Source organism: Mesitornis unicolor, unplaced genomic scaffold (assembly GCF_000695765.1).
Source record: "Mesitornis unicolor isolate BGI_N332 unplaced genomic scaffold, ASM69576v1 scaffold2612, whole genome shotgun sequence".
In the NCBI taxonomy this organism is placed as follows: Eukaryota; Metazoa; Chordata; class Aves; order Mesitornithiformes; family Mesitornithidae; genus Mesitornis; species Mesitornis unicolor.
The window spans coordinates 15,791-28,888 of record NW_010168276.1 but is presented as its reverse complement, the minus strand read 5'-3'; positions in this window follow the sequence as shown (position 1 = coordinate 28,888).

Genomic DNA, 13,098 nt, shown 5'->3' with positions numbered 1-13,098 from the left:
TCTTTCCCTTCAATGGTGCTGTGCAAATCTAACTAGTGCAAATTTTCCAGCTGTTTGACCAAAATTGAGCCTTGGTGCTAGTTTGCATCATCTCCAGGCTGGCCAGACCCTGCGGGTCGGTGGTGTGACACGCACAGGTTATCACTTGTCACACACACAGCCTTTGTCTGTGCCCAGGAGGCAGGCAGAATAAGCTGCGTGTAGAAGGACTTCTGGTACAGGTGAGGCTGTTGTCCTGCAGGCCATGGTTTTATATGTTCTCAGCACTTACCTGTCTGAGCAGCGTTTTTCCAGTGAGACTGGTGGGTATCCTGTGCAGGAGGGCTGTCCTCCATGGCCTAGGTAAGCTGGCATGATACCTGCTTTGCACTACGGGGGCTTGGTATCACAAGGCAGGATCTAGCCCAAATACAGCTTGGCAACCAAATACATTTTTGACTGCACTGTTAATGCTGCTGTGTTACCAATGCAGGAGAAGATGAGCATCTGAATGGTAACCAGCAGAACAGAAATGTTTGGGGTTTTTTTACCATGTACTTTTCTTCCTGAAAAAAGCGGAGGAATCCGCCCAGTTCAAAAGGTGCATTTGCCGATTTCAGTTGTTTTCCAATCTCTGCATCTTTTTTCCTGAACTGCATAAAATGTGTATACAAGTGTTTATAAGTAATTTTATTATCTGGAATGTGTGTGTATAATTAACTTACTGAGGTTCTCTTCATAACTTCTTGAACCTGCAAAGTGTTGCTTGTGCTTAACACTTAGCTAAGAGAAAAGTGCCAGTTGATGATATGTTTCAGCAATGAACTGGAGATAACCCAGATCTGTAATAGTGTGATTTACAAACGAATTGGAAAAGATAATTTTAAAAAGCAGTGAGGTCAACTGGTTTTGGACTTCCGTGCTGTTCTCACATCAATATTTTTTCTGACCATATAGCATTAAGGGAACTGAATTCTAATATATCATTTCAGTGTGGAGTCTTGGGAGTCAGAGGAAAGCATGTGAAAATAGCTTACTTAAAGCAAGTCAATATCTGAGTGCATGTGAAAGCTTTGCTTTCAGATAGAAGCAGGGTGTTGCATCCTTCCAACGACAATTTGGCTTCATGTTTGACCAGAAAAAACTGGGGGGAAGGGAAAAGGGATGAGGTAAGGGGAGCACTGGGTTTTTGGAGCTGCTGCTAAACCTGCTGGCACATGTGCCCTGAGCAGCACCTTTGTGGGGTTCATTCAGTTCCTACTAAAGCAATGGAGGAATTTAGGAATCTTGGGGTTACACAGCACTGGGGGTGCTCATGCTTGCTGGCTGTACTTTGGGGTGGTTGTTGCTATTGCGGTTTATTTTTCTGTTCAGTATCGGCTGTGAAATGAAGGCTTTGCAGCAGCTCCCCTGTATTCCAGAGCTCCCGTAATTCTTCCCACTGACAGATTGAATTAGTCATCGCTAATATTGATACAGCCTGGACTTGTGCTCGTGGTCATTCTTATGTAAATACCACTGCCCTTTCAGTCACTGCTTTAACCCCTTCTTTCCTTTGGAAGTGGCTGACAAGACTCCATTTCCAGAAAGATTTCCATTCCTTGGGGATCTTGACGGGCACTTGGCTCTCGGTGGTGGTCAGTGTGCTTGGCGCCCTGTGCTCTGCTGGCCATCGGCCACATGGATGTTGGTGCCCAAATCTCTGCTTCTGTGGGGCTCCAGGAGGAGAGAAGAGGGCCATGAGGAGTTCAGTGAGCGGGAAGGCGAGGGCTGACCTGGTTCTGGGAATGCTGGGGTGCCCGCAAGTCCTAATGGTTGGAGGTTTCCTAATGCACTCCTATTTTCTAAGATAATTCATCCCCTTTTGACACCGCTGTCTGGAATCCCCTTGTAGCTTATTTGAATTTTCTTCTCTTGGGGAAAAAGAAAAAGCCTGAAAAGCCACAAAACCGTTGTGTGGGAAGGAGCTAACTGCACTGGCATAAGCCCAGAATATTGTGGGCAAGTGCTCTGGATACGTCTGCATCTTGAACAGCATCGTTCAGCTCACTGCAGTCTGTTCCTTCCTTGGTCTCTCCCCAGCCAGCACCTCCCTGTCCTGCTAGGCTCTCTGCTGCTATTTTTTTTTTCTTCTTAATGTGTGTCAACAACAGAACAGAATGATCTCACCACATTTATATTCCCTGTAATAATGCAGACTTTCAACTGATGTCCACAGGAATGAGTACCTCTTTTAGCCCACTGAGCTACAGCTATAGCTCACCAAAGTGCCCATTTGTAAAGGCTTTATCAGGGTGATCTGCTGCGTCCTTTGATTTGTTTGGATTTCCTTTTTACCTTTAATTGCCTGGACCCTGCTGTGGCCTGCTCTCTCCTGTCAGTCTGGCTTGTCTGCATTTCCCTTACAGGGTAGTGCGGGGTGTGTAGCTCCTGGGGCACACGAGCAATAATTGGATGTATTTTTAGCAGCCGCAGAAGTTATTCGGTGCTTTCCGTAGCCGACTGATCTTTGGTCACAAATGTCTTTAGATGTTCTTGGATGCACAGAACCAAAGGCTGCCAGCTGCTATTGATCGTTTCTGCAGCATAAAGCCCAAGGTGGCAGCTTGGCAGAGGAGCAGGCGTTTCCTCTGGTGGCAGTTCATTTTCTCCTTCAGCTGAAGCTGGCAATGACCTTGGAGCAAGCGTGCCTGCAGAGCTTGCTTTCTGCTCCCGTATTTATCATCATCTTCACTGCACTCCATCTCTCTGCCTCTCAGCTGCCTCCTGCCCTTCAGCACAAAAGGTGGATGGAAAGGCTGAGCAAAGTATACGGCTTTCCTGGTTGCGTTATCACAAGGCTGAAGGGGAGCTGACTGCTGGAGGGGTCAGCTTAAAGTTATGATGCTCGTTATCAAGACCTTGTATCTCTGGTCTCTAGTCTGCTTGTGAAGTTTGAAGCTATTCATTGGCCTGTAATACCTTAATAATTACAAAGTAGTGGTGCCCGTTCACCTCAATGTGGACCAAGTTCATGGCAGGGGAAACAACCTGTTCTGTATTTGCTTTCTTCTTTTATTTTTTCTTGTGAACATCGTTTTCTGAAAAAAGGACATCAGAGCCTGAAGGAATTAGTATGCAGGAGCACCCGCTTTCCATTTAAAATGTACTGAGTGTGATGTTTGTAACTGTGGTTTGAGGAGAGAGAAAAACCAGCCGGGATTTGCAGAAGAGCTCCCGCTTTGAATGAGGCAGGTTTTTCCCTCCAGCAGCCGCTACCCCAGCAAATACGTTCTCATACCCCAGGCAGCGATGCTGGCTCCCAGCTGATCTGCTTCTGTGAGAAAAGAAGCCGGAAGCTGACAAATCCTAAAGCTTGGGAAGACGCACAGGATGATTTAGCGTAGCTGGTTTGGGTGTTTATTTAGAATCTGGTGCAGATTTAACAAGCTGTCGGGCAAGGAGTGAAAATGCGAAGCGGCGGCCAGGAAGGTGGTGGCGAGGGCAGGTTCTGGGTGCGCTGGTGCTGCTGTAGAGCTGGGACTTTGCTCGCTCCATACTCCAGAAAGCAGCACAGCCTGGCTGCAGCGGCGTCAAGCCTGAGCTGAAACCCAGTTTCTCTGCGTGATTCCTCAGCTCCAGATCTGCTGAAAACACGCAGCTTTTTCTTTTTCTTTTTTCCTTTTTTTTCCTTTTAGAGCTCGTGTCTTCCTGCAGCCTATGCTGTAGGCCTTAAGAAATGAATGTGTAAATATTTTGTCTCTCACAGCAGCCCAAGGTCATCTTTCTGGAACAGCAAACAGGCACAGAATCCAAAGGAGACCAGTCTGTCATGTGAGTAAGGTTAGCATCTGCACTTACAAATGACAAAGGCTATTAATCCTCATGCTGTAATCCCCAAGCTGTTTGCCAGCTGGCATCAGGAAGATGTTCCCGCTCAACCCACACAGCTATCCATGTATTTTCACCTTTATGAAGCAGATACAGGTCAGTACTGTAGCCTGGATAAAGAACTTTAGTAGATGCCATTCATCTCTCCTGGCATTACAGTCCCTCTCTTCTCCACACAAGCCATCTGTACAAACGAGGGTGTCAGAGGAGAGCTGTGGGCTGGGCTCTCCCTCTGCTGCTCCCTCAAAATAGAACGCTGAAGGTGAGATTTCCCGCCACCCCCCTCTGCTCTTGGGTTTCTTATGGGAGGATAAATTTTGAGATCTCGCTGCAGAGCGGAACAGCCTGAGCAAAGCTGTGTCACTGGACGGGTCTTTACACACACAGCAGGAAAACCCAGTGCCTGAGTAAGGCGGATACAAGTCCAGTGTTGAAACATTGTCCATCCTGATTTGGGAACCTGTGTGGGATTTGGGTATTGTCTGTCACAGGGACGTAAAACCTGAACCCTGTGATGTACCACTGATGAAGGAAGCCTGTGCTGCTTGACAGCGGTGCAGGTGGGCTGTGGTGGTCTGTATGATCTTGCACACCAAAAAAAGCCATTCGGGCACCACGTTGCATCCTGTAAGCAGCTGAGGCTGGAAAAAGTTGAAGAAGAAACCCAAAAGCCAAATGGGAGCTATGAAGATCCATTCAGGACTGTTAGTTGCTCATCTCTTTAGAAAATTGGAAAGCAGATCATTGGGTTTTACTGAACACAAGTGGTCTAACAGAGACTGCAGCTCCTGGGGCAGCTGCAGGTGTGGGGAAGTGAGGACATCACCTCCTGGCTCTTGAGTTTCCTCCTGGCTGTAATGGGTGACCATCAGTTAGATACCAAGTACTCTGGAGGTGTCTGTCCCCTGTAACATCATACCCAGTGTGGGCTGCTCTCATTGAGTGATGAGAGGTGAAAAGCTGGTCTTGGCCGTTGGCAAAGGACGAGAAGGATTCAGGATTCAGACAAAAGCTGAGTTCTTTCTGGAGTCCCACAACCATGAGTTAGCCTTGGCCTCTAGGGAAGGCATTTTATTGTGCCAAATACTTCCCTCTCTTAATTTCTCAGACTTAGAACTGACTGCAAATTTCTCTCTTTTTTTAGCAGCTGGGAAAAAAAAATAATGTAATTTTGCCAGCTTTTCTCATCCCAGTTGTGTCTTGTTAACACTTTCCAGGTGCTTTTCCCTCGTGCTGTCTCCTTTGTGGCATCTCCCACCCTCTCATTAATATCTGTAGAGATCTGCTCTAAGTTAGGACTGTGCCTGGTAGCAATATTTCATGTTCATGGTGCTCAGGATAAAACCTGTCCTCCGATCTCTTGCTGTCACTGTGTGGCACCTCAAGCACAATTTTTCCAGTTAAACCAGTACTACACCTCTGCCGTAGTCCTCTGCTGGTACTGCTGTGGTTTTTGTCTTGCTGGGCTGTATACTCGGCTGTAACTCCATCGACTTTTTCCCAGCAGACAGTTTTGTTTGTCGAGAAGAGTAAATGGAGTAATCATTTGGTAGACTTAGTATTTAAATACTGTGTGGCATTCATACGTGTATATATAAAGGCGGTTTTTATGGTGGAGTGCCTCCAGGCATTTGCATGAAGCACATCTCAATGTATATTTGACTATTGATTTAAATATACTGTGTATAGTAAGTTGTTTTCAGTGTCTATTGGCTTCTTTCTATATTGGAAAGATGGATCATTTCTGGCAGGTCCAGGTTTTTGTTGTCTTACCGTTGCAGTCACAGCTGGACGTCGACGATGCCGTGGCTGAGGTGTGGGTGTGCGTCTCCTCCGCGTGCCCTGGGACGCAGTGCTCCTTCCCCTCCATCAGCTTTGCGGGTGGACCTCCCTCGCTGCCAGGGCTCAGGACGCTGTTGTAAGCCCACTTACTGCTTCTCCCTCTTGGTGTGTAGTGGAATAATCAACCTTTACGGTTTTTCCTTCCATTACCATCGTATCCCCAGCACAGACCATGGGCAGGTAGTGAGCTGGTTGGTATTTGGAGTAATCCAGCCCCGTGGCTGGGTGTGCACCAAGAGTAATAGAGATCCCAGCTCTCCTTTTCCAGCCCAAGATGTACAAGGACAGAATTTATCTATAAATTAATCACTTTAAATAATAACAATACAGCCAAATTAGTAAAAAACGCCAGCTCCCTAACTTCTGTTGGAGCAAAAGCAAGTGTTCTAGAGCCTGAATTTACCGCTGAATTAACTTTTATGATAAATTATAAAAGGAGAATTGTTTATACTGTGAAAGTTTTAAGAAATAAATTCCTATACCCTTTTCACTTTCATGAAGTTCAAAGATTTGCACTGGAAATTGTACCTTCTACCTAGTTAATAAGTGACTGGTATTGACTGGTGAGGCCACCAGAATGGTATGAGCGCTGTTTCACTTGCTGTGCCTATGATTGAAAGAGGTATCTGAAGTGCAAAACTGTGATAAAAAAGATGAAAAATACGATGAAAAGATGTTTGGATTTTCAACAGGAAGAGTGTTACGGGTTTATTCTTAGCTTTTCATGTACTTGACAATGAAACATTTTTATTCTACTTGAGTGCTAACGTGCATGATCATACAATATATTGCCTCTTGCTAATTATATGCTGCGTTAGGAATACTAATGTCTAGATGATATCTCACTGGAAAAAAGAAAAGCTTCTGCAGAATCCTGGGCTGAAATTATCCACACACACATACAACCATCCACACCTTAGAAACAGTCTTACTTTGTTATGATGAACGCTGTTATTTTAGGTTTTTATCAATAAAATAAAAGCAGATGGCTCATGTAGACATGCAAAACCAGTGTGTCTTTCCTTTTGTTCATATGGTGGTAGAACCAAGTGAATATGCATCTAGGAGAGGTGGACACGTTTTGTTCAGAACAAAGATGCAGGTGTCCGGTGCATAATGCATAACTGGGAAAAATGGGAAATACACGGCTGCTTCGCCCCTCTCTCCGTCCGCATGGATGGAGGGGCCCTGAGGCAGCAGGTGAAGGCTGCTGGGGGACTTTGCAGGACTAAAGATGTTCCCATGCCCCACCATGGTTCTGCCTTCTCCCTCAGCATACTGCCTTTCAGCCAGCTTTAACGGGGAAGGAATAGTCCTGGCCGTGTGTTTGACGTCTGCTGTTCCCCTGATGATGATGATGTCTCTCATCCAGCCCCTGGCATCCCCTCCGTGGTGGCCCCCCAGCCACTCTTGCTCCTACACACCAATGGACGTGTTGGTACCTGCACCAGGGCACGTGTGGGTCAGCATCACCCATGGGCCTCCTGTGCGTTGACATCCTGGCCTTGTGTATGGGACACTGAGGGATGCTCCTGTAGCGGTTGGGTTGGTCGTAAGGTGGACGTGTCTTGCTTTGGAAACAGAGGTAAGAGCTTAAGCGTTGGGCTGGAGAGCTGAAATTGGGCTGATAGGACACCAGGCACATCACCGCAGCAATGAGGAGCATGGCTTTATCTGGTGTCCACTTAGACTTGCGCATACCCGTGTTCCTGACGTATCTGTGTGCGTGCTATGCTTCTACAAGGTCGCAGTTGCAATCCATGCCTACATTAAGACTAAGACAGAAGCTAAAAAAACTTCCAGATTGGTGGTTTTGAACGGGGGGGTAGCTTGTTCCTCTCAGAATAGCAGCGCTGTCTTTGAGGGAGATATAAGAAACCATGACTCCTGAATCCCTGCTTGGCATCTGCAGGGCTGGCTTTCCAGGACCAGCCCAGACACAGAGTTTCTTTTTCTGGCCATAGTTGGTAGCTTCAGTCCCTGGAAGCCTCAGCAACGGTGGCCGATACAAGCTATGTCTGGGTACACGGAAAACTCAGCCCAGAGCTCCTCATCTGAATGACGGCAGGGAAATGGGATAGGCTGGGAGGCTCAGAAAGACGTGAGGGAGTTCAGAAGAAGTTGCCCTACTTGGTGCAAATTGGTGATGAGATATGTGTTTCACTGAGGACTGATGGTGGTGGAATGACCAAACTCAGCTGAGAGGGGAGGAGGTGGGGAAGTGCTGGTGAAATTGTGAGTTTTTGGAGACCTCAGCAGCAGGTCTGGCTGGGGGGGATCTGCTCTGGGTTGTGGTCAGCTCCCCAGCAGCTCCCTGGTGGCACAGAGGGGGATCTGTAGAACCAGATGCTGTTTGCAAAGTTGCTCTGGGATTTGGGACCTTGGGTGGGTGCTGCCGCTGAGTTGGTGGGGACCAAAGCAGTGCTTTCCTGGCCTGATTATTCATAATGACATTTCATGCATTTTTTTCTGAAAAACCACTTAAAATTCACCCTGCCCATCTCCTGGCCTCAGTTCCCCACTCCACACTACTCCTTCCATGTAAATCAAACCCTGAGGGGTTCGCTAATGACTTAGGGACCACTAGGGACACCACATTTGCTTTGCTGTTCCCCTAGCCTCATGATGTCCTTGTGGGGTTGTCCTCAGCCACCGTGTGGTGACAGAGGAGCTGGTGGTATTGTCACAGCGGGTGGATTTTCTGCGACGGAGTGAACCAAAGTGGGGTTTGGTTTATTCCTCTGGGCAGACTTGCCTGTGTCCCTGTTCAAGCTCGGCACAAGCTACAGTGCAGCTGCTGGCATTGAACTCAGGGGATGGGCCACGTATCTTGATGCCAAGATTGTGGCAATTTGGCTTCAATGACTGGTCTGAGGCTGCCCATAAAATTGTTGGTAAAATACGTGGGCTTTCTATGTGTTCAGTGTGCAACACCACTGTGCAAATACGACGGTAGGCTTAGCAATCCACTTGTTGCTGCTCTCGCTGGGGTGCCTGCTCTTCAGCACGAGCACGTATGGATCTCGCTGGGCTCCCCAGGGGCTCTCAGCTGTGTTTTGTTTTATTGTGCTGATTATCCTGTTCTTCCTCTGGCTGCATTTTAATTCCTTGCTCGGAGCAGCTTCATTCCTTGGCGAAGCACCAAGTACTGTTTTGCCAAGACATCCCTGATGTCATCCTAATTTTGACCTGTTGCAAAAGTCATATTTTTAATGTCAGGAGACTCAGTTTTGAATTTCAATGAAAGAGTGGTATCGTTTTTCATGAGAGGGTGAAAACGTTCCCACTTTTCAATCAGTTCAGTTGAGGCTCAAGAAGCTGAGCTGTCTGCCATCTGTCTCCTCACCAGTCTCATCGTTCCCCCATCATCAGAATTTTTGAACAGGTTGGCCAATTTCAATTGCATTTGAAAGCAGGGTAACTGCCTCAAAGACAACTACGCTTCTACGGATTTTGTCACCTGGCAGAGAATCATTTACAGAAAAGCAGAAAGATGTAGGCTTGATGGCCAAGGGTCGGTCAGTCCAGACCAGCTACAGCATGCGATGTCTCTTGTGCTGTCTCTGGTTGAGCTGGATGTGTCCAAGGGGCTGTGGTGAAATTTGGTTGGTGGTGGTTTTGTTCTTCCCCAGCTTTTTTCTGAAGTTTTTTGAAGGTTTTTTTTTTCAAATGCAAATATGTCAAACTTTCCCCCTCCCCTCCCAAATTTAAAAATACTGACAAATTTTCTTGTACAATTATTTCAAAGATAAAGCAGAAAAGTAGAGTTATAAGTGCAGGAAAAAAAAATCGAAGGAAAAAGAACTGGTCTTTTAGGATGAAATGCAAAGGCTGCAGTTTAGACACAGGCAGGATTGGCCTCCCAAGTCATCCAGTCCCTCTGAGACTGGCCAGCCTTTGGAAGGCACAGAGCCACAGAATCGTTTGGTTGGAAAAGACATCTAAAATCATTGAGTCCAACCATAAGCTGTCCACTACTAAACCTCCCTACATGGGATGGTGACTTGCCCATGATGGCACTCCAGATGATCTGCACCGTGACCTTCCTCAGCACCGAGGTCAGACTGACAGGCCTGTAGCTCCCCGGAAAGGGGCTTGGTGAGCATTTCTGCCAGCTCCCTCAGGACCCTTGGGTGGATCCCATCCCCATAGACTTGTGAGTGTCCAAATGGCAGAGCAGGTCCCTCCCTCTTGGATCATGGGAGCTTTGTTCTGCTCCCTGTCCCTGTCTTCTGGCTCAGGAGACTGGGTACCTGGAGAAGAGCTGACCTTACTATTAAAGACTGAGGCAAAGAAGACGTGAAGTATCTCAGCCTTATCCCCATCCTTTGTCACAAGGGTTCCCCCTGCATCCAGTAAAGGATGGCATGAACAGGAACCAGAAGCTGGGGCTACCAGTCCCAATTTGCTGTGCCAAGCCGATGGCCAGGAAAGCCTTTGCAGGTCTTTGTCTGTCGGAGGCAGCTGAGTGGGTCAGGCCAGGGATAAAAAATAGGTCCAGGATGTGACGCCTGGCATCTGAAAGTGCTCAGCGTTTCATGTGCAAATGCTGAACCTGTCAGGAACGTTTTGTCTTTTCAAACTGACTTCTGCATGCTGTGTTCGGAAATACAGCACACGTGTAGGTATGTGCAGCCTGGGAGGGCTGGTGCTTTTATACGCGCATCTTTTGGGTGTTTGGTGCTTAAACTTGAAAGGGCACATTAATTTAATTCCTTTTTCTTTAACAGGTGGCTTGAGGAGATGTAACTGCTTTGAAATGAAGGCACTGATTTTTTTCTAATTCTGTGAGGCAGTTAAAGTAAATGCTAGTGTTCTGGGGTTTTATATTCCAAATTGCTCTAAACCATTAAAAACCATATATTTATTCTAGCACTGACTCTACTAAGCAATCTCGCCTTCAAAAGACTGGAAAAAAAACAACCAACCAAAAAAAGATAAAAACACCCTATTCTTCTATTGTCTGCCTGTCCAGGTTTTATCTTGTGCAGTACACATTTAAAGTCTTATATTTTCAAATAATATCACTGTCAATAGAGACTTTGGTCCCAGTTCATGGTTCTATTTAATTTCCATTGCATCAAACCATCGTGCGCTTCAGCTGGGCAGCAATTCCTGGCCAGGCGTCCCTGGCAGAGGGGAAAGCTCCTCTTCAGGTGGGGAGGGGAGGTGACCCCTTTTGTTCCCATGGTAAGAGAAAGGCGACGCGGTGGGATGGGGCACCTGCTGTTCATCTCCACATGGGTCTCCTTCAGCCAACAGAGCTAAGCTGCTTTATACTGGCAGAGGATCTCTTCCCCTGCTCTCTCTGCTCCCTCAGAAAGGGGACAAAATTAGCAGCTGGACTTGGATTGCAGGCTGCTCAGGGGATGGAAATGCTTCTTGGAGCCCTCTGGGGAAAGATTAGCTGACCTTTTGGCTGTAAATTATTGCCAGCTAATAAGTCCTGCTTGTGTGCTGACAGGAGAAGGTAAGATGTGTCTTTGCAGCAGAAATTGTATTGAATGTTTAAAAAAAAAATACAATCAATTTCAGGAAGGCTGGAGTAACTAAGCCTGTCATTCATTCAGCTCTTAGACGCAGAGTAGGTGCTTCTGTGTCTTCCTTTTCTGTCCCCGCTTACAGAAGTGATATTACTGAATTAATTATGACATCTTTGTGAAGAGCTGAAGAATTGCTCAAGCCCTCTATTCAGCAGCAGAGAAATGTCAGATTCATCTCACAGTAAATTTAAAATTACACCAACCTGAACTATCACTGCTGGCAGCATAATAATAAGGCAGGTAATCAAAATCAATTAAATTCCAGTGCCTTCCTATTGTCCTAGAAAATTCAAATTTGAAATTAGTTTGAGTTCATTTGACTTCTCAATAAAGGAAGCAGAGCTTCAGAGATAATCTGAAATAAGTACATGGCCATAACTGATCTTTTCTCACACTGCAGAGGCCAGAGGAGCTGTGTATGTACACGTGCGTGTCAGCGCATACCGAGTACCAAGTACAACCAGATACTCAATGGAGTGACTGGTTTGAGGCTGCTGTGTTGATGTACGTTAGCTGGGACTCGGGCCCGCCAAGTCTCAGCTTGTAAAAATCTGGATAAGATGCTGACCAGGTGAATGCCAAATGAATTGTGCCTCCATTCCACCACGTAAGAGGGAGGAGGACCGAGCTCTGTGTGACCTTCACAGAGACCCTGGAGAAACCAAAGGGGTGAGAGCTCTGTGTGTCCTACCAGCAGTGACATGCCCAGGTATGATATGCATGGGACCCATCTTCCAGATCGTAAGAGAACAGGCGATTGCCCAGGAGCTTCAGATGCTGCCAAAATGGATGTGTTCCCATAGCACCTTGCCTTGCTTTTGGCACTGGCTGAGCCTTTGAGTCATCTTCAGTGGTAGGATGGGGCATAGACTGGAGTGAATGGCTGCTCAGATGGAGGTGGCTATGGCATAAGCATGAGGATCTCAGGAGAAGTGTTGTCATCCATGGTATTTGTGTGGATGTAGACACATCTAGGAGACATGGAAGATAATTTATTGTCTAAGGAGGTTTTCTCATGAAGAAAGGTGCTAAGCAAAGCCCAGGCTGGGTGCTGGGGCTGCTGTAAGCCAGTGTCGTGCCAGTAACTTCAGTGAAGCCATTGGCACCGTTCTGGCTTTCCAGGAAAGCTCATCTTGTGCGATCCCTTTTCCCAAGGCTGGAGGTGGGACACTTCTTCCAGGGAAGACCCTTACCCAAAGCTGGCCAGAGAAACTGGTGTGTAACATTATTATTTTCTAAATACTCTATCTGCCAGTACCTATCTATACAGTCAGGATCTTTGGGAAAGAGATATCCCCTCTTTATGCACACTATCTTACACAGGTAAGATTTTACTTCTTTAAAACTTTTCCTGAACCTTGATGGCTGGGCCCTTGGTGATGGAGGTAGGCTGAGACTGATATCCCACCCATTGCCATAAGAAGGGTGCTCAGTAGTAGAATCTGCCTCTCTGGCTGAGATGCAAGAGTTGCCCCATCCTGCAGTAACCTGCAGATTTGTTTGGGAGAAGAGGAGGTTTGGGTTATTCTCATAGTCATAGAATAGTTAAGAGTTGGAAGGGACCTTAAAGATCACCCAGTTCCAACCCACTGCTATGAGCAGAGACAGCTCCCACTAGACCAGGCTGCTCAAAGCCCCATCCAACCTGGCCTTGAACACTTCCAGGAATGGGGCATCCACAGCTTCCCTCGACAACCTGTGCCAGTGCCTCACCACGCTCACAGTGAATAATTTCTTCCTAATGGCTACTCATTTGCTGTGTGGCTTCAATTCCTGCAGCGATCCCAACTTCTGTCCATGGGTTTTCAGAGTGCTGTGGTGCCTTTTTGGGAGTCACGGGTGTATGTGCTAGGGTGAGGCCCAG